At 43.9% G+C, this 21,436-nt stretch overlaps 1 protein-coding gene across 2 annotated transcripts in view; it reads right to left on the bottom strand.

Annotated features, from left to right (window-relative positions):
• ANXA11 (annexin A11) overlaps positions 1–17,102 on the bottom strand; it is a 36,441-nt gene extending 19,339 nt beyond the window's left edge. Inside the window, exons 1-4 of one of the 2 annotated variants that reach the window (XM_075422961.1) lie at positions 16,966–17,102; positions 13,173–15,281; positions 12,399–12,441; positions 12,169–12,297 (exon numbers count right to left, since the gene is read on the bottom strand). The gene's annotated coding sequence lies outside the window, so the exon portion shown is untranslated. Of the gene's footprint in view, positions 1–7,068; positions 7,147–12,168; positions 12,298–12,398; positions 12,442–13,172; positions 15,282–16,965 lie in introns of those variants that run through there. The other variant, XM_075422962.1, reaches the window with a different exon arrangement.
• Between the last annotated feature and the right edge of the window lie 4,334 nt (positions 17,103–21,436).

Genomic DNA, 21,436 nt, shown 5'->3' with positions numbered 1-21,436 from the left:
GATGTAGTACAAAAGGCTGCCTAAAGCTATAAATTACAGAACCTCCTCTGAGACCGATCCCTGATTATGAAACCATGAGAACAGAATTCACCACCTTGCAACATGCTGTGGATTTTCAGAGGTGAGCTGAGGCACCCACCACCGTGCTTCTGCAAGACAAGGACAGGCCACAGTGAGCACCATGCTCGCTAACTGCTATTTTACCAGCCCGAGCAAGATGTCGCTTTGACTTACGCACTGCAGCACAGAACTTGTTCTCTCCCGTACCGGGTGCAATATTCTTCATCTTGACAGATAAAAAGCCCTGCAATTTGGTTTTCCATGAAGTCTTCTGTGTATGTAACTCCCTGTCTAGGGTGCCTTTCACTATGAAAAAACTAATTCAGTAGAATGTGTTCCCCTTCCAATAGGGCTTAACGTAGCTGAGTTCATGCCAGCCAAAACTCAGGAAATCTCTTTTACGTAGGACTTGTCACTCACAGTTCACCTTTAGGAACCTTTACTGGTCTTCACTCAAACATGTATATTTAAAGAGTGCTAACATATCATCCATTTGCTACAAAAAAGATGTTTCTTTAAAAAAAAAAAAACAACCCACAGCTCTGAATAGATGGCAAAACAGAAACAAATTCAAACAAGGCAGCTTTTTAAAACTATACATTTGAACTGCTTGCTAGTATTACAAATCAGAGGCACTGCCAGTTCTGATAACCCTTATAATTCAATATCATCATCATCATCATTATTACAGAAATTATTTACTGTAAAATAATCTAGCATTTTTTGATCTGCTGGGGTACGCGGGGGGGAGCATCAGCAAAGTAGCACTGACAAGCCTTAGTCAAAAGAAGGTACAGCTGTTCTACATCCAGCAAGGAACAGCTGAATGGGAAGATGGACCCATAAGCCACAACCGAGCCATCAAAACGTTAAAGAACGTTCAAGCAACTGATAATTTTCAGTGACAGAAGCATAAACCGTGACGTTACAGCCTTGTGACTGCAGATGTCAACATGAGCTGACTGCATCACAGATTCTAGACAGAAGTGCAAATAATTGCACTGCAATTCTCCAACCTCTAGCAACGAGAAGTTTTTAAATCTCTGCTCATAATTTACATACAAGATCATCCTACTTCAACTATTTTATACTGCTAAACACTACTTAAAGAGTAATTTGAACAGAGTTAGAAACACTCTATGGAACAGAAAAATGCATGAGAATGTACGACCAAAATAAGATTCTCCAAGATAGTGAAACAACTACTTCGATGGCACATGCACCAGTACAGACTTTGTACTTAATAGAATAACTTAGGCTAGTAGTGACCTCTGAGATCATCTAGTCCACAAGGAATTTCCCAGATGACTCACTCTGCCCTACAATTAGTACCTTCTATTGCTTGCTTTTATTGACTAGGGAGAAAATAAAACCAAACAAAAATGACACCACATGCAACTTTGACCTCAGAAGCCTGCAAAGGATAATTCTGATGGAACAGGCAACTCAGCCACTTCATGGCAATGTTCCTCAAACACCAAGTAGCAATAACCAGCATCTGCCATGCCACAGGAGCAAACAGGGACCAAAAGCTCCAATAACCAGCCCTGTTGTCTCCTTCATGACACAGGCTCGTCCCAGCTTAGGCGTACTCTCCTCTCAGTGGTACATCTTGACAGCTCAACACCCTTCACAGAGGGTCAAAATTTGACAGGGCAAGTAGGCCAACCTCATACGCTAGCTGCCAGCAGACCTGGGTCTGCTGGCGATGGCAATGTAACTCCACTCTCCAGCACGGAACCACAGAGATGGCAAGTGGTGGAACAGAAAGAAACCTACTTCTGTGCTTGGTTTTATGGAGCTTTTTCTTAGGGGTCCAAACAGCTGACAGCGGGGCAGAGGGAAAGAGCTAGTACAACATTATCACTCAGCGGCAGCACTTCATTGTCGTGAAGATCCTGCTTATAGAGCCAAACATCTATTCCCCAAGCATATGGCTTCATTCAGCACCTGTGACTCTTCTGGGAAGAAGAACTTAACAGAGCTGCAAGGACTCAAGATCCACGTGCAGCGAAACCATGAGTTAATTCCAGGAGGCCAACTTCACTTTGGCTTCCTACTCTGCCCTGATCCAAGTGTTTCCTTTTGTAGCACACCCCTGCAATGTTCTCTTTGGAATATTTACAACACGGACAGTCAAAACATACATGACAACACAGATAAAGACACTTTCCTAACAACACAACAAGCAAGAAATGATACCAAAATAGGTTTATGAGATGTCTGAAGAAATAACAGAATGAGGTCATTCTATTTCAAACTCATAACTTGTCATATAAAATAATTTGTTGCAAAAACCAGTCATGCTATAAGTAGTCTGAATTCTCTTCTCAACTGACTAATGCCTCATGGATTTATACTGATCTATTTTAAGATCTACCACCCAAGAACAAATTTTTACATCATCAGTGCAAGCTGGAATAGGTAAACACTAATTACTCCATTTCACAAAGTACAGTCTGTGTGGGAAATCCTACACAACTACAGCACCAGTGTAGCGTCCGGTACTCTAAAATAGTTACTAGCAAAACAGCTCATCATTCATTTCAGGCCACCGATTTGTAATTAGTCTCTGTGCCTGAGCCTGAAGAGCACAGCCCAGGAGCAGCCCTATGAGCAAAGCGGGGGTTCCAGCGTTCCCCAGCCTTGCGAGTCAGCAGGAACAAAAGGCAGACAAAAGTTTTCCGTTCCTCCTCTGCCAGTGCTTCCTACATCTACACTGTCCGGGCTGCAGAAGCAGCCAGACAACACGAAGCTGTTCAAGTGAGACCTCCCCAAACTAAGGCACGCTTACGGGACCTTACTTCAAAGCTGGACGGACGTACCCTGCGCTGCACACAAAATCTCTGTGCTCTGCACCAGGCTGACAACTTTGGGACTCCCCAGTTGAAAAAGAGGTAAGTACAAGTGTGCAAATACATCAACTTTTTGTTAAAGGTGATGGCTTTCATGCTTTCTAGACAGCGAAGGGCTGTCCAGCAACACTAGGAAGATTATTACTCATCAGTGAGCAAATGGACACCCTTTGTTCATTCCTGGCTGTAATGAAATACTAATTTTCAGCTGATCAATTAATTCTTCACAGGAACAGACTTACTCAAGAAAGAACCAATTTCGTGTAGTAAAACAGAGACCCAGGTACCTCACAACAACAGTAAAGAAGCAAAGTTAAAAGAAAGCAAGACTATGGCCTTCAAATCTAGTCTGCATGGGGGATCAGCAAACCTTAGTCCTTAAAGCTGCTTACGTTGCAGCTCATTATTTTTTCAAAAAGTATTTTTCCCCCTAAATCCTAACATTTGTAAGATACATATATTCTTCTAGCTAATGGAAAACTGAGTCTTTTCAAAACACTGTGAAGTGCAGTCATGAACCTGTTACTTGGACTATAGATAGGTGCAATGTTTACAGAATGAATGCAGTTTTCCAAACTTAGAGTTGTTCTCTCTAGCAACAAAAAAAGGGATATTCACACTGTCTGCTTTGGGCAACTTAAGCAATTAATTCAGAGCAACTTGCTAGGCCTAAGTTAGAAATTGAACATGCTTTTTTACCCAAGCGAGAGGTCTTTGGGAATGTGAATTACCTGCACAAATTAATCAGAGTGAGTATCGCTTCACACATATACTGACTAAATGGCTACAGTAAGGTTTAACACAAAGAGAGGCCTTGAGAAGATTCAGAACTCACTTGGATCTTTAATATAGTATTCATTTGGCTGACAGTTCTTAAGCCTGCCAGAAGCTGGGATCCAAAAGCCTGAACTGGAGGCCCACCTTTCCTAATGATGAAATAAATGCTAATTAATGGCTCCAAAGGAGACAGGAAACTGAAGTCCAGTGCTAACCTTCCCTATAACCAAGTAAGACAGTACCTTCTCTCTCAAACACACCACATGAGACAAAAAAGGAAGCAATGTCTGGGAAGAACTTCCTTCCATTTCTCTGTATATCTCAGAAAAGAATATTGCCACCGATCGGACAGCGCAGTGACAGTCTGCACTGTACCGGGAACAGCCAGGTAGCGGGACTGTGTGGGGTTGTGTTTGCTTTTTAGAAAAAAAGAAAACCACACAAAGCCTGTTCAGTCTAAGTTCCTACAATTTAATGATTAGCACTGGTCTACACTTGGCATCTGCCACAGCTGAGTAGTATGGATAGAATTTCACACATACACACAAAAACCCAGCTGCTAAGCATAGGCTGCCTGGTCATCACAAGGACATAATAAAGTCATCTCACAGAAGGACACCAGCAAGACCCGCAACTGACTGCAGGCTTGCCCCAGCCAGGACCTAACTTCCTATCAAGATCTTGTCCTGAGCTCTGATAAAATCTGGAACAACCTGGAGCAACAATAGAAGTACACTGTAAATATTTACTGCTGCCCTTTGGCTTACTTATCTACCACTGGCGGTACTGCACTACGTTCTTTCCCAGCTTGGGGAACCACCTGAAGGCAATTCAGCACTTGCATCAAACACACCTGCTTTCATATAAACTGCCAACAGCACAGGGATCACCTCAGCTTCAGAGCGTGGCAACAACTCTAGTTTCAAAAAGGTGAAAGTGTTGCTCACAGGAGTGTAAACAGGCAGTCCTTTTGTTTGTTTCAAAAAAAACGCTTTTGCTACCTTCTTGAAAAGCAACCCAAAACAAAAGACTACATGCAGCTGACAAGTCTCAGTTCTTACTTCCAATAGTTTACCTAATACAATTTCAAAATATATCCAATAAGAAACATATGTTTCAAGGTATCAGACGTAAAAACAAACAACAGAAGTTACATTGGTGCTGCTACTCAGTTGTATACTTAATTCAAGGTAAGCCTCTGACCGCAATCTGAAGCTGACAGAGAGGTTTCTATGGATGACTACACAGAGCCTCGGCTAAAAATAAATGAAACTCCACTTTTTCAAAAGCCCTGCTATTTCTGTAGCCACCACTAAACCATCTGCTCTTTTTTATCACATTTCTGCTTTAACTAAAGCTTCCTTTTTTTATCCCTAGATCGCTATCACAGAACTAAGACAGGCTCCATCTTAGCTCTGATTAATGCAATGTTATTGAACAGACCCCCTGGATGCTCCATCTTCTGAAACTTGCTGGAGGTCTAGGAAACAGCATCTCCTGTAGCCTTCAAACCAGAAACGCTTCTTGGCTTGACTTTTTGTAGTAGATCAGACTATGTATTTTAAGCCATTATCTAACGCTACAGTCTTTACAGTGTATTTTCTTTAATATATTGTATCGACTACATAAACACCTCCATGAAATATCTCCATCCCGCTCTGCTTTTGTTATATCTTTCAGTGACTTTGGGCATTTCACAGAATTTCCAGTCTGACGATTCAAAACCTGTAGGGACTATGCAGAACAAGCTAAAGAAGTGATGTAGCATATGAATGAAGGTGATGACCACCCCACAAATTTTAAGCCCAGATTCACAGAGCTGTTTTGGCTCCTGACCTCCTACTGAGGTCAGGCAAGAGACAGGTACATAAATACCGCTGTTGACATAGACATAAAATCATTAGACCCTTCAAAAATCTTGCTGAATCTGTATTATATATGGTACACCCTACTATCTATGATACACCGTAGCATATATGCTGCTTTGGAGGAAGGTGGGGAAGAAGTCACAAAGTAGCTAAAGAGGCACTTTGAGGAAAAAAAAATCAGCAGAAATGGGGTGGGGACCAGGCGACAGGCAAAACTGGAAGCAATGCCCCATACAAGCGATCTGCTGCAACAGTGGGAGGAGAGAGGTCCACATGACTCTTACGGCAGCTCTAAAACCAGGAAATTCTAGAAATAGCCAAGCCGTGGGGAAAGCATTCATGCACTCAAGCTTTAGAGCGGCCACACCCCAGCACTGGTTTTGCCCCATTTCCGAGGTTACCAAGCGTGCTCCAGCAGAAAACGCTGTGTGCTGGGGGGTGTCAGGGAATAAGCCCCCACCTCCCAGAGCAGCCAGGCTTCCCGATGCATGAAAACCTATCCCTCCGCTCCTTCATCAACACACACTGCACCAGCACTTCTCTTTTCCCTCTCGTCAGCCTGTTTTCTCTCCACACCTTCACCTCACTCGGGCTGTCCCTATTTTTGGCCGAGCCGCTTCCCACGCTGCTGCCGTTCCCTTCACAACATTCCTCCCGCAACTGCTCCTCTTTATCAGGAAGGGGCTTCCAGGAACCACCATTAACCTAAGAAACGAGGAAGAAATATCCCACGAAGGCACTCCCCGCTGCCCAGCCTCTCTTCTCCGGAAACAGGACGGCGACAGGGAGGAACTCTGCTTTTCTCCATATCGAGACAGAATCATTAAGGTTGGAAAAGATGTCTAGGACCATCAAGTCCAACTGTCAACGTTTACGCTGTTATCTGTCTTACACATGGCTAAGGTATAGCAAGAGTTTAAAGAGTTTTGGTATTAAGGCACTTTAAGTATGTGTAGTGTAAGAAAAAGTAAAGTACATTACAAGCAGTTTGCAGAAAGGGACGTTTGGTAAAAAAAAGCATTGCGAAACAGCTCGGACAAGACTACCACCTTCGGCTTCCATCTGTTGCCAACCACACACATTAAAACTGAAAACAAAGATAAACTGAGGACACAGGCAGCATACCGTGCTGCAACCAGAAGCGAAAAACATCCATTTTCCTCTGAAAGCACCTCGTTGGCTTCAGAAACATGAGCAGCTTTCTACGAACCGTGGAGCTGTTGCGGGCCCCGACCGGGCTGAAGCCTGTCACCCCCAGCCACCGCCTGTCACCCCAACTACTGTCTGTCACCCCGGGGCCAAAGCCTATCCCCCCCGGGCCGAAGCCTGTCACCCCAGCCACCGCCTGTCCCCCCGAGGGTGCCTCAGCCCCTGCCACCCCGCCCAGGTGGCCGGGAGTCCCCCGTCAGCCCGGGGACGCCAGTCCGGCGCGGCCCGGCCCGCAGCCCCATGGCGGCACTCGTCCCTCTGTCCCCGTCCCGTCCCGTCCCGTCCCGCTCCGCTCCTACCGCTGGTGTTCGGGAGCCGCTGCTGCCGCCGCCCCTCCCGACTGCTCGGTGGTGGTGGTGGCGGAGGAGGAGGAGGAGGAGGAGGAGGAGGAGGAGGAGGAGCCGCTGCGGCCGCCGCTCCTTCCGCCCGGCTCGGTGCGAGGGAGCGCCGGGGGAGGGGGAAGCGTGACGGCTGCGGCAGGCGGGGAGGCGGCCTCCCTCGGCCTGGGCCCGGCGTCCCGCAGCGGCGCCCGCGGGGCGGCTGGCAGCGGCCTGCGCCGGCCGAGGAGCTGCCGGCCGGAGGCGGGACGGGGTCGACAAAATAATAAAAGGCGATTTCCAGCGGGGGGTCTGTGTGATAAAAACCAGAACGGACAGGGGGGAAAAAAGCGACCGCGGGGGTGAGACGGGGAGCCTGGGAGCCCTCGTCTGCCGAGGGGCGGGTGGCAGGGCCCCAGCAACGGGTCCGGGCCCAGAAGAGTCCATAAAACGTTCAGAGGGAGCTCTCCTTGCGAGGCGGGCAGCCCTGCGGCGGCCGACACGTGGTTCCTTCGGTAAAATTGGCTAGAAATGGTAGAGGAATGAGATTTTTCACGTTGACCTTTCCCAGTGCAAGCAGCACTAGCTAAACTCTTCAATAAACGTCTTTTTTTTTTTTTTTTCCCCCTACGTGCATTCTTTAGAGCGAAGTTGCTCACATGGAAGTGTTTAGAGAGATGAAACAAAATAATAAACAGGCCCAGCATTTTCCAATGAAGTTTCTTTCACCAGGACGCTCCTCAGAAGAGCGTTGCTGGCTGAATCGCAGCGTTACACAACCCGGACGGGGAACGAACCCTTCTCTACTGCTGGGATTGCTGTGACAAGGGTTCTCAGAATCCACTGTCTTGTTTCTCCTCTTTCTATTGCTTGCGTCCCTCAATACATCTGCTTTGTGACGGGCAATTTCATTTAGAACTAAACTAATTTCGATGGATGGGTCCGTGTTGTCCTGTTGACCCACCAGCTCCTTGGGTTTGCTGTTTTTTTACTCCTCCTTACAGCTTCAGCATACCATCATGGCCAGTCACTGAAATGCAACAGCTGTGATGGAACTACAGAAAAGAAATCCCCCCCCCCCCCCTTTTTTTTTTCCTCTCATCAAAACTGTAATTGGCACCTCTGAGGCCAAGGCTGCACCCATGGGAGAAAGCTAAACTTAAAGCAATCCAAAGCAGAGGTACCCGTATATTTCAGTTTAAGAATCATAGAATCATAGAATGGTAAGGGTTGGAAGGGACCTTAAAGATCATCTGGCTCCAACCCCCCTGCCATGAGCAGGGACATCTTCCACCAGACCAGGTTGCTCAGAGCTCCGTCCAACCTGGCCTTGAACACTGCCAGGGAGGGGGCAGCCACAGCTTCTCTGGGCAACCTGGGCCAGGGCCTCACCACCCTCATGGGGAAGAATTTCTTCCTAATATCTAATCTAAATCTGCCCTCTTTTAGTTTACAGCCATTCCCCCTTGTCCTATCACTACACAATGGCTTAATGTGGTTTAGCACAAATCCTAAGTTTATTCCCAGCTGATCTTGAGCCTCACGGATAAAGGCATTTCTGATTAACAGGCGAAGCTAAACATCAACGCAGGTGTAGCCTGACATTTAGGGTGCAGGCAGATGGAAAAATTAAGAAGTGCCACATGTAAAGGCGGCCAGGGATCGCTGCGCTCTCCTTAGGCTGATAGAGCTCCTCCTGGGAGTTAGCTCATTTGACTCGCGCCAGCTCAAAGCGGCCACATTAGCTTTGACATCGGTTAACCAGAGTAGTTTTGACTGAAACAGGTTAGAAGCTGTTCAGAGGAGCCGCTGTTCCCATCCGAGAAGGACACAGCGACCTCTGCAAGGGGTTACTTCTTCCAGCAGGGTCTGGAAAGTAGCTTATTTCTGCAACTGAAGTATTTTCTCCTGTAGAAGAGCCCTTTAAGTGTCACGCTTAGGCTTGAAGGAACGTATGAGGACGCTTGTACTGCTGCAACCAGTCCTGTATTTATTCCAGACCTGACTGTGCAGTGTTCCATGGATTAAACTAATGTCCAGGTTTGCCTCACTTCTAGCCACTGAGGCCGGATAAATAGAGGGATTCATAGAAGTCCCACACCTTTGACGCTGCACTCATAAACGGAAAACTGGGCTAGATAGGGCAGCATATGGAATATTTTTTCTGACAAGGAAAGCGTTGTATGGAAACCTCACTAGCTGCCATTTTCAGACAGTCGGGGAGCGAGGCATTTGCTTAACATATTTAATTTCTGGAAATGTTTCTGCAGGAATGATAACCTCTGAGCCCGCGCTCTTTGGGAGCTTTGGCTGGAGTAAATCTCTCTTCCTGCAAAAGCGGTTTTGGGCAGCAAATGTCCTTGTCGGGAAAAGAAAAAGGTATCACAGTGCAGTAGCTCCGGCAGCATGTTTTATCAGTGAAAATTCATCAAGTTGTGTAACACCACCATTCAAGGAAAATTTTCTGTACAAACATATGTTTATAATTAAGCAACAGATTGGAACCTTTTAATATATTGGAAACGCTTTGCAAGTGGTTGGGGCGAGTTTGTTTCATTTTCAGTGGAATAAGAGGAACTGTTAGGAGAGCCACGTGAAGCTGATGGATTAAAGCCCAAGACAAATGATTCTGTCATTAGAGAGACTGGTTTTGATTCAAGATGTAAATTTGTGTGAGTATCTGCAAGAACATTTATAATTTTGTTAGAGAAGGATAGAGTTTTGAAGACTGGAGACCTTAAAACACGAAAAGAGATTCTGCTGAAACGGAGTCAGGAAGAAATCAGTCCCCTGTATTTACCTGTGCATGTGCCTCTGATGAAAGGATTTGTGCTGTTACATCAATACCCCAGCATACACGTAGTTTTTTTCTGGTTATGAAAACAGACAAATGAAAACCTGTGAAAAGGGGTCCGAGTGTAAGCAATGTAGTACAGCCTGCTTGGAAATGTAGGCAGCCCAGAACAGTAGCTTTAACTTCCATAAGCATCTTGATGAAGCCTGAATTCCCAAACTGCCTCTGAGGCAAAAAAATAAGCACTGGGGGAAATTTTGTCAGCAATAGGAATGTTGTGGCTAAGGCTTCGCTCTTCATTCATCGCCACGTTCTCTGCCTGTTGGGGTTCTGACCTGCTCTGCTTCTCCCGCACCTCCGCAGGGCAAAGGGACTCCTGATGCTCTTGGAGAGAGGGACACCCATGTCTGCACTCTTGGAGGAAGACACATGTCTCCATTTTCGGAAGAAGAAAGCAGATGACAGCAAGGCCCTTACTTCTTTTTAGAGTAGAGCAGTGAACCTTTTCTCCTGCTTTGTTCAACCTGACAAAAATCATTAAACCCAGTGAATTTCACAACATTCCTGGGCAAAAATCTGAGACGGTGAGAATCACAAGAACAAGTACATGAAGAAATAAAAATGGTTTCATGTGGATCATATATTTTAGACACATGCATGAAGGAATTACATGCCACAGATATAACAGTTTTTGAAATATCCAACAGGATGCCTATGTGCATTAGTAAATATTGGTCATGTTTTTGAGAAGTCCCTCATGAAGAAATGACTTATGATTAAAAAAACACCAACCACAGAGATCTCCTCTTTTGCTATAGGACAATGTTCCTTTTTCTGTGGGTATGTGCAGTTATGTAGTCAGAAGTCACACAAGCGAACATTCAGGACATTAACTACTAGCAAGTCATTCTCTTGTATTTTATGCAAGGATGAAGATCTAGCTCCAGCAATATATTTATGTAATTCCTTGACCCACAATTTCTTGCTTTTAATTCTATTTAATACCTCATAGGTGGTTGATTCAAACAAGTGACAAAGTGTAATCTGAAAAGTGCCAATTTTTGTCACCCCAAATGTATAAAAATGTACAGTTACATAAATTATGGAAAGCATTTGCAGAAGGAGGATATGTGAATTTCTAAGTTACAGAGCTGGATGTAACTTGCACATTAAATTATTGCTACCCTTACAGTCTGTTAAAATAGAAGGAGATGTTAACAGGAACTCCACATAAAGACTGCTTCTGCTCACCTTCAGCAGCATTCCGTCTGATACTCCCACAGAGACATTCACAGGATAGTTGCTGCCAAAAAGGGACAAGGCCCCTCCCTCCTTTCCACTCTTCACTTCCAGCCAGGCTTTCTTTGATCCTTGTTAGATCAGCTTAGCTCTGGCATTGATTCCTACCAGGAGGGTAGGTCTAAGAGCCTTAAGATTTCCGACTAGGAGTCTCCTTTATATCTGTGTAACACATTTCCTCTCAAAAGCGCATTGAAACAGTTTACTGGTAAAGTAAATATTATGTCACAGTTTGACTTGACTACTTCTCTGGAGCAGACTGTGACTGCAGCCATTTTCCTTAAGAGTTTACAAGAGGAAAAGTATGCAGAAGCATGCAGTATAGCATACTATGTTACGTATATTTATTATATGTATGTTATATTACATAAATACCTTTTAAGACTGATTTTCAATCAGCTCAGTTTAGGAAAGCTAAACCCAGACTGGAACTGGAACCACTCCAGCATGCAGTTCCAAAGCTCACTGCAGAAGCCATGCTGTGCAGCTGATACAGAGAGGAAAACAAGGATAGTTTCTCCAGTTGAAGTTATAGGAAGCCTACCAGCAAGTTTTAATATGTTATTTTTTTTAGTCTTTAAGATTTTAATATCTAAACTGGTGTTTAGCCAGGATAGCTTGTGCAAAATTGGACTCTGAACTCCAATTAACATCTAATTCCAGGTAATAGAGTTAGATAACAGGAAAAGGAGGTCACAGAAAGAGACTGACCTGGCCCTGGCACACACACCCCACCTATACCTGCAGAGTTTAAGCTCCCAATATGGGAAAATAGATAAATATTTGCTAGTATTTTGAGGTACGACTGAATGCAACTGGGTGAGTGGGAAACCCCTCTGAACGGGTTCCAGCTCAGCCATTTATCCCTATGTGTCAGCTGTGGCAGTTCGCAGTACCTTTTGAACTCTTCGCTTCATCATCATAAACGACTTCCCAGCCCCACAGAGTTTCTGGGTGGAACTTAATATGACATAAACAGAGATAGCTACCTTTATGTTTTTTTCCCCGTCTCCAGGAAATGGAGAGTGAAGCAACTCAGGCAATCCAACACTCAGGTGTATCACAGAGAGTTTTCAAATCAGGTCAACAGCTGAGCAGACAATTTCCTCCTCCTCCTCCTGGGCAGAAGAAAATCAAGGTTTGCTGATAAACTCACAGGAAGCTGAAGAGACTTACCCAACCGTATACTGTCTTTCAACAGCACAAATCAAAACATTACCTTTGCATTGTCAATTGAAGGATTTTTGTTTGCAGCAGAATTTCTGAGAAAATACAAACCAAATATGAATGAATACAGTTTTTCTAGCACTTCCTTTACCCCATTATAGCCTGCACAAGGCATGGGTTCTGTACTAAGCTGGCAGCAGGCAACTCAGTGATTCTAACAGGGTTCCCTATAAGCTGTGTTTGATTCATGCTGTTTACTACTGGTCTTTCAGTTATTTTCAATAGCAAGGTATTGCACTGCTTTTCATGCTACTCAAGCACTACTGGTTTCTTTGGGATTTTTCATACTGCAAATGCAGATTAAAATATTAAAGAAAGACTTAAAACTTTTATGTAAACTGAGAAAGCGTGAGCTATTACAAGTACCTGCACCTACGATATCAGAGGCTTGACAATCCTTGTGTTTACAGACACCACACTCCATATTTCAAGAGTTTTAGAAAATAAAGGTTATTATCCCACAAATATTAACAAATTATTAACAAAAGAAAAAGTGCCAATATTCTGTGAAGTCATACAAGTGGCATTTTGTCCTCCCAGCTGACCCTGATTTCCATGTCGCAGGAGAATTATTAAGAGAAGTCATCGTTGGGGGATTAACCAAAAGGCTTTATTAAATGATAATTAAACAGTGATTGAATGATGATTAAACTATTATTAAGCGATAATTCAATGGTGGTCAAGCACTCTACTACTTACTACACTACTAATAATTATGCTAGCCTATACACAGTATGTTTTATATCTAATATAAAATGTCACTTACCTCGCTGTTGATATCAGACGCCAGGTGAGGGATCTCTCAGGCTTGTGGAGTAGCCTGAGAGGCGTCCCTGCTCAAGGGCAGATCACCACCATACAGCCTACTGCCGTGCAGAAGAACTCAAGGAGCTCTGGGGGCTACAGGTATTTGTAGCGTAAAGTCATTGACTCACGGTCAAACTCTCTTTTGGTGTACGTGCAGGTGTGCAGCTGTAACAATTGTAGTTTCCTCTGGTCCCAGCTCGGGTTGGTCCTGTTATCTTCTGATGAGACATGAGCTAAATTCTTTAGGGTCCTGAGAACATACGGCTTAGCACAATTTCTCAAGGCTTGCACAGAAGGGCTGGCTTCAGCCAGGCCTGTTTGTTGGTGATGCTCAAACCAAAGCACCGTTAAGTCAGCGTGGGTGCACCCGTCACATTCCAGCCCGTGGCTACAGTCAATTCACTTTACTTCACAGAGCAGTGGTACAGTCACCTCTTGCCTCTGTGCTGCAAAAACGAGGCGGTAATGGCATCGTGTTGTCTACTGGAGGACTAAGCGATAGATACAAAATTTAAAAGGGCTAATTGTAAGATAGTTTTGCATAATCAGTAGCAAGCTGTTCTGTGCGTTTTACAATGAGATATAGTGATTGGGCCAAAACCCAAACTCGAATATATAAAAAGACAGTGATAACAATACAAATCACCACAACAGTGAACATTATTATTATCATGGGCTGTAACATGGCGTTCGATATGCCTGTTGCTGTTGGGATCATCTTGATAGGGTTTCCCACCGGAGGTGTTCCCCATCCTTCTTCACTCTTTCTAGTATATGATAGTATTTCTCCTCTATCATGATGTACAGGTATTGATGTGGTTTTGCTTTGTTATCGTGTCTTTTGTAATAAGGCTTGTATGTCACAGAGTCACAGAATGGTAGGGGTTGGAAGGGACCTCTGTGGGTCATCTAGTCCAACCCCCTGCCGAAGCAGGGTCACCTAGAGCAGGCTGCACACGACCACGTCCAGGCGGGTCTTGAATATCTCCAGAGAAGGAGACTCCACAACCTCCCTGGGCAACCTATTCCAGTGCTCCGTCACCCTCAGAGTGACAAAGTTCTTCCTCATGTTCAGACAGAACTTCCTCTGCTTCAGTTTGTGCCCGTTGCCCCTTGTCCTGTCGCTGGGCACCACTGAAAAGAGTCTGGCCCCATCCTCCTGACACCCACCCTTGAGATATTTATAAGCATTTATGAGGTCCCCTCTCAGCCTTCTCTTCTTCAGGCTGAACAAGCCCAGCTCCCTCAGCCTTTCCTTGTAGGAGAGATGCTCCAGTCCCCTCATCATCCTTGTAGCCCTCTGCTGGGCTGTCTCTCTTTCCACACTGTTTTGTCTGTCTCTATGTTCCAGTAGCTTGTGAAGTAGCTCAAGTTCATTCCAATGGAGGAAGGTAGAAGTTCTTGATATAGCATGTAATTTTCTTTTAACAGTGCGTATTCAGTCACGGGGGCTGTGTCATTAAAGTCACATCAGTAATGCTTACAACGTTACAAACACATACATTTGATTGATTGGATATGTTATGGGTAATACTTCCATCAACGGTTAAGTTTTCATAAAGTGTTCTTATACAGACATCCATTCCCTTTATGAAATAGCACACAGTCTGCTGCTTCTTCAGGGTGCTGCCAACAGGTAGTTTTAATTTTTGTTTCTGATTGGTTTGGCATTTTAACGGTCAGAAGGGCACTTCCATTTGTGTAGTCTAACCCACCACATCTAACAGAGATGTCCCTACCTTGTTGGGTAATAAAGTGGTACTTTCCTTTCACCCTTTCAATTTTTTGCTCCCTACTGCATTGTTGGCTGGTGATCATAACTGTTAAATTTTGTGTGGAATTCCCACTATTCCTGTACTTCCATCAATATTAAACATATATGGTGCAGGATGTACCGCAGTTACCGTACTGATTAGCAGAAACAAAAGAAGTGCATTAGGCTTGTTGAGGTGTAAACCGGAGCTGGTTCATGTTGGCAATGGCTAATCCTGTGGAAAGGATCAGTACTCCTCAGATGATCAATCCGATCTCCACAGGCAGCATGCTGGTGTTGTCCTGGGTATTGTTCCTGAAAGGAAAGATAACACAAGTCTTGACTGAGTGTTTCCAGACAGGTTACCCCTCTTAGTTAGTACCTAGGATATATCCACCTAGTGCTAATACAGCGTTTAGCTCCACTGAGCTGTCGTGAGTGAATGCTTAGAGCACTAAAGAAGTCTATTAAAAGTAAATTGTATCCTATCCCAGGTAAAAGCAAATTTTCTTGTGTCCTCCTCCCACAGCGACACCATAAAGAACATATCTTTTACATGCAGCACTGCCATCCAGGGGGGAGCAGCAGTTTGGAGAGGGGTGGTCAATGCAGCAATGGTCGGGACGGGGTCCATAAGAGGAGCGGTGTTTGCCTTTAACTTTCGCTAGCCGAGTGGTGTTTGTATTTAATTTTCACTAGTCTATGGTTAGGCGCCATCTCCCGTCTGTTTTTTTAACTGGCCTCACTGGGAATCATACAGGGAGTGCGTTCAGGACATAATGTGGCTTTTTTCTAGGTCAGCGATGACCGCCGCAGCGCCCGTCTGGGTGGCAGAGATGGGGTGCTGAGGGACATGGGTCATTTTGGAGTCGGGCAGCGCAGGTGCAGCTCGCAGCAAGCCAGCTACCCCAGTTCACGGACGCCCACGGCTAGCTGCCAATTATTGGTCAGCCAGGGACTAGGGCAGCCAAAAGACAAAACACGACGGTCCAGCAGTTTCCAAACTCGTGCTTGTAATACATCAAAACCTAACACGTTTTGTCTCCCTGAAACTACTGCTAATTGGTGTCTTAATACGCTTTTCTCCCCTGGCAAGAAGTAGTTTGCTTTAGCTGCGGAGCATATTTTACTTTTGCTGGTAAATCCTGTTATTTTAACCCTCAGATGGCTGGGCTTAACTTCAGTTTTTTGGGCACCCAAACTTGAGATCATTGGAATTTGAGCTCCTGTATCAATTAAAAATTTTACTGGCTGTCTTAAGGGGACATAAATGTAAATGAACATAAAATGTCTTTTTCCTCCCTGAGTTCTTTCAGCAGTTGTTCTGTTCACAGAAATAACAACATTTCTTGTTGCTTTGTTTGTCCAGCCTCATCTTGTTAACGTTCACATTTCCCTCTCCTTGCATTCCTTATACTGTCAGATTGCTTCCAAACACATTCCCAACATTTTGCGTATTATTGCCTTTTCTTTACCATCTTTCATTTTCCCTTTTGCAAGGTTTAGCTGTTCCTCTATCTTATTCCAATTATCCCAATTTTCAGACATGCAATCTTCAAAAAATTTCAGTGAAGGGCTAACTCCGTGCCTCTGTAAGTAGTCAGTGATTAAACTCACCATCCTGCTGACTACACTAATTATTGTCACAAGGGAATTATTAAGAGAAGTCATCATTGTGGGGTTAACCAAAAGGATTTATTAAACGATGATTGAATGGCGATTAAATTATAATTATTAAACAGTAATAAAAATGTAATTAAATGGCAGTGAAACACTACCGTCGCTTGGGAGATTTAGACTGCTTAAAGAACCACTGCAAAAGGTAGTGGCAAAAGTGGTTTTATCGAAGTAAGACATTGTAAGAGTGAGGCTTAACAAAGTCTGCTGGCAAGGTTCAATCTGTTACTTACGGCACGGAAGATATAATGATGATTCAAATTACCAATTCAAGATCCTAATGCCCTGCGATAGAAGGTTACGTGAGATATCGGTCACTTACCAAAGATCTGCAGTTGGTAAGGGGGTCTCTCAACCTTCAGGAGTAACCTTGATAGGTGTCAGAACTCAGAGGAGATCACCATTGTGGATAGCTGTCAGAACTCAGAGGGAGATCACCATCATGCAGCCAGCTGCTTAGCAGAGAGAGCTCAAAAAACTGCTCACTCAGGCTGTCGTATTTATAGAATAAAGTGGTTGGCCTGTAGTCAAATTACATGTGATGGAAAAGGTATGCATGAGACTTTTTGTACCCTACAACTATCACTGTTCCTTGACAAATGAGTCTTGGAAGAACCAGCTGCTATTCATGTGTTAATCACATGGTTGGTGTTCCGCTTTCCAAGCTCGCCATGTTACCCTGTTCCTGCACGGGCTTTCAAAGAACGGGTTGGAACTAGAGAAGGTCATGGCCTGCTCACAGCCTAGACCTTTACCTCCTTTGAGGCCTGACCCAAACTGCCACTACTTTGGTCAAGGAGTCAAGTGCATCCGTCACATCTACTACTTACTACACTTATAATAAATAAGGTAGCTTGTATACAGTATGTTTTAGATCTAAAATAAAATGTCACTTACCTTGCTGTCGATATCAGATGCCAGGTGACGGATCTCTCGGCCTCAAGGAGCAGCCTGATAGGTGTCCCTGCTGAAGGGCAGATCACTTCCGTGCAGGAGAGCTCAAGGGGCTCTGAGGGCTACAGGTATTTGTAGCGTAAAGTCATTGATTCACAGTCAGACTCCCCTTTGGTGTACGTGCAGGTGTGCAGCTGTAACAGTTGTAGTTTCCTCTGGTCCCAGCTCGGGTTGGTCCTGTTATCTCCTGATGAGACATGAGCTAAATTCCTTAGGTTCCTGAGAACATACGGCTTAGCACAATTTCTCAAGGCTTGCACAGAAGGGCTGGCTTCAGCCAGGCTTATTTGTTGTTGAAGGCCAAACCAAAATCCTGTTAACTCAGAGTGGGTGCCCCTATCACTCGGTACAGTTGGGAAACAATTTTGGAAAACAAATATCTCAATTCTTATATCCCCTTGCCTCCTGTGTAACTATTCCATACTCTTGCATTATGGCAAATTTTCAGTGGTTACCTCCTCCTTACTTTCCTATCACTTTGCACTTCTAACAGAAAAAGATGATGGGATTTGGAGTTACATAGCTCTGCTTAGCCTTCATGATGGCTTTGACACCTTACAGGTCCTCCTGTCACACAACGCATCCACAGCTTTTCACCTTTACTGTGTCATTCACTAGACCTGAACCCTCTCCCAGATTTTCTGCTCTTCTATCCTCGCCTTTAAATCCCATGTTAGGATACACTATATTGAACTATCCTTCTATTCCTTCATCTATTATATGGCCCTCTTGCTTATTTATACGATAATTTTGTGGGGAAAGGAGTGCCTATAGCTTATTCATGTATGAAGTACGTCAAAACAATCATGGAGTGAACATCAGCATCTGGGTAATTTTACCTCAATAAAGGCCTAGTATATGGCTTTAGCATGTCCGTGCCTCAGATTTCCTTCCCTAAGACTGGAGATAAATATCACTCCTCTATCCTCAGCGTGGGGATAAAAACCAAGAGGACTACATAAAGATAATATCCTACATATACAATTCTTCTCTGTAGTTATTAATCAAAATTGAAAGGCTTAATAAAAAAAAAATCCCAAGACTACCAAAACACAGTTCAAACTATAGTTAAAAGTGTAACTTGTCAGACCTTCTGATCATTGAATCTAATGCCTGCGGGGGTCATCTGTGTACGGCAAGCTCTGAGGGGCTCCTGAACCTCAGTAATGATACGGGTCAACACCTCCTCAAACCGCGCCTCTGGCTGCAGCAGTGTCCTGTGGTGGCAAAACACTTCTTTGGGGCATAATTCTTGGAAGATAATAAACTAGGTCTCATACGTAGAAGGAGCATAATCTTCCCATGACTCAGCCCTGACTCACTGAGGAGTCTTTCCCACATTCAGGGAAAACCATGTCATTCAAGCTGTCTTTAGCACAGATGATCTTTTACCCAAGATTGCTCAAAATATTCTGCAACCTTTAGGAAAAGAGAGCACTGAAAGACTGCCTTTCATAGGTGTCCCAGCCTCCCAGGTAAGCACCCTAACCACAGGCTAGGGACAAGGTCCTGAGAGAGCTGGATGACACAATATTTAACTAAACTGAATAAAATCCGTTTTGTGTTCTCAGTATTGGCAGCAGCAAGGCAGTATTTATACGAAGGGAAGAAGGTAAACACACATCTAAAGTTAGAGAGTTTTTCCAAGAAACACTGTCTGCTTAGCTGATACTTTGTATCAGTACGTGCTTCTTTCCTTGCCTTTAAATCACAGGGAGTGAGTCTCGCGGTGGCGAGCAAGCAGGACAGCTGGTCGGCACTGGACAGCCGTGCCGCATTACACAGGTCTGTTCCACAGTTTCACCCAGGGTCCCAGCAGTGTCCTTTCACCACAGCTCTGCACAGGCAGCCAGCTGCAATGGTAATTCACCCTTGCCAAGGAATTCTTCTCTCTTCCTTCTCTCTCCAACTCAGTCAGTTCTAGATGGTCACAGCTGGCCTCAAACCCATTTTTTGTTTGTTTTGTTTTGCACCTCTCACCCTTACCTTAAGCCCTGCAAACCTCCTTTGATTGACGTTATAAGGGAGGGAGCCTCATTATATCCTGAACTAAATTTGTGTTTTCATATTTAGGAGTAATATGAAAAAAAAATAAAAGCCTTTGTTGATTTTTACAGAGCGGCTGCCATCAGCAAAACCTGTTATCTGAGGTGGCTCGAAGCACAAAGGAATGACAGCTCAATGCTAACAGGTAAGATTAAACCTTCAGTCTATTAAAATACATTACTTGGTGAGTCAGAGCCCCCTCCTGGAAACAGGGAAAGGCATTTTCTTTAAACTACTCTTTAAATAGTTCTGCTATTTCACCTCCACAAATATTTAACACCCACATATATAAGCCACTGACATTCCTGCTTCCTTCTATGTTAATTTAATCCTACAGCAGGGAATGAAAAATGTATTAAGAGAAAATATTGTATGTGAAGCTTAGATGTAAATACACCAGAAGTACAGAGGTGCCAAAGTTTACGGTTCAGCTGCAGATTGTGGCTAGTTGGTTTTATCTGTTTGTTTAATGTCAACTGCGTTAATCAAATTTCTGAGATTTCACAACATTCAGGTATCCCAGGAAGATACATGCACACTGTAATTCATATTTGATCTTATAGTTGCACATAAATTTGCCAATAGAGGGAGTCCTTTTACTGTCTACCAAAACTTTATCGATGTGAATATTCACAGAGGTTTCAAACAACGACTGTGTCCCTGCTGTGCAACTATCATTGCACTAATAGCAAGAATGAAAAAGGTTTGCAAAATAAAGTCACCTCAGGGTATTCAGCAGACCAAAATATGGGGTAGTATCAGCCATCCAATCACTAGAAGTGCACTGGAGAATTCAAGTGGCCGTTTATGTCATTATGGCAATTATATCTATGGGCACAGCTATGAAACGTCTATGAGAGTAATTACTTTTAAACACACTGATAAGAATTATGCCAGATAACTATATAGTTCCCCTCTGCTGGCAAATTAACGTTTAACTGTATAACTCTTTTGAGTTCTTTCCTGGTGTTGTAGTCAGAGCTTGTCAAACAGCAGCTATTCAGTTAACCCCTGCAGCAGTTTGGAGGAAAAAAAAAAATCATGTTTCTTCTACATTCTAATTTCATTAAAATATTGTGCAATTTTAATCACAACCAAACTAACTTGCATACAGTGTACCTTCCCAGCTTCACTTGCTCTTTCATCACTACATGAACCAAACTTTCTTTTGAACTATGAAAATGTTAACTTAGTATTTTGGAGCCATTGTTAGGATCATTACTGTTTGGATTGCTACTGTTTCTGCTGTGTATCCTCTTCATGAAGTGGCCAGTTCCCTTCTGACTTGATGGGAGGGTTTCAACAGCTGATCCGATGATGATACGAATCACGTTCGAGATTAGCTTTGACTCAGCATCTTAGTGCATTGAAGGAAGACAAAACATAAGCAGAAATAACATTTATACTTACTGCGCCAAAGTAAACTCTTTACAACTAGACTATATTGCCAGGGCTAGCAGAGTTCTGTGGAAATATTAAGTAACCAAACCAAGAACTGAGACGCAATCATGTTTACTTGCCTAGAGGTGTGGTGAATTACTAGCAGTATCGTAAGGACAAAAATATGAGGTTACGGCCACACCTGTGTGACAGCAGCTCCTCCCTTCTCACAGAAATTGCCATTTTTGTGGCAGTTAAGACTTAGGTGCTCATGAAGCAACTCCTTTTTGTCAGCTTGACATATGACAGCGAGCCTTTAAAAAAAAACCACAAACCAGAAAAGCAGTGTGACCTGCATCAGTCCCCCCGCCTCCTTTCACTGGGACCTGGGTGTATGCTGAGGTTCCAGCAGC

This window comes from Opisthocomus hoazin, chromosome 6, assembly GCF_030867145.1.
Source record: "Opisthocomus hoazin isolate bOpiHoa1 chromosome 6, bOpiHoa1.hap1, whole genome shotgun sequence".
In the NCBI taxonomy this organism is placed as follows: Eukaryota; Metazoa; Chordata; class Aves; order Opisthocomiformes; family Opisthocomidae; genus Opisthocomus; species Opisthocomus hoazin.
Note: the sequence above shows the minus strand (reverse complement) of the source record. Positions and strands in the feature narration are given on the sequence as shown.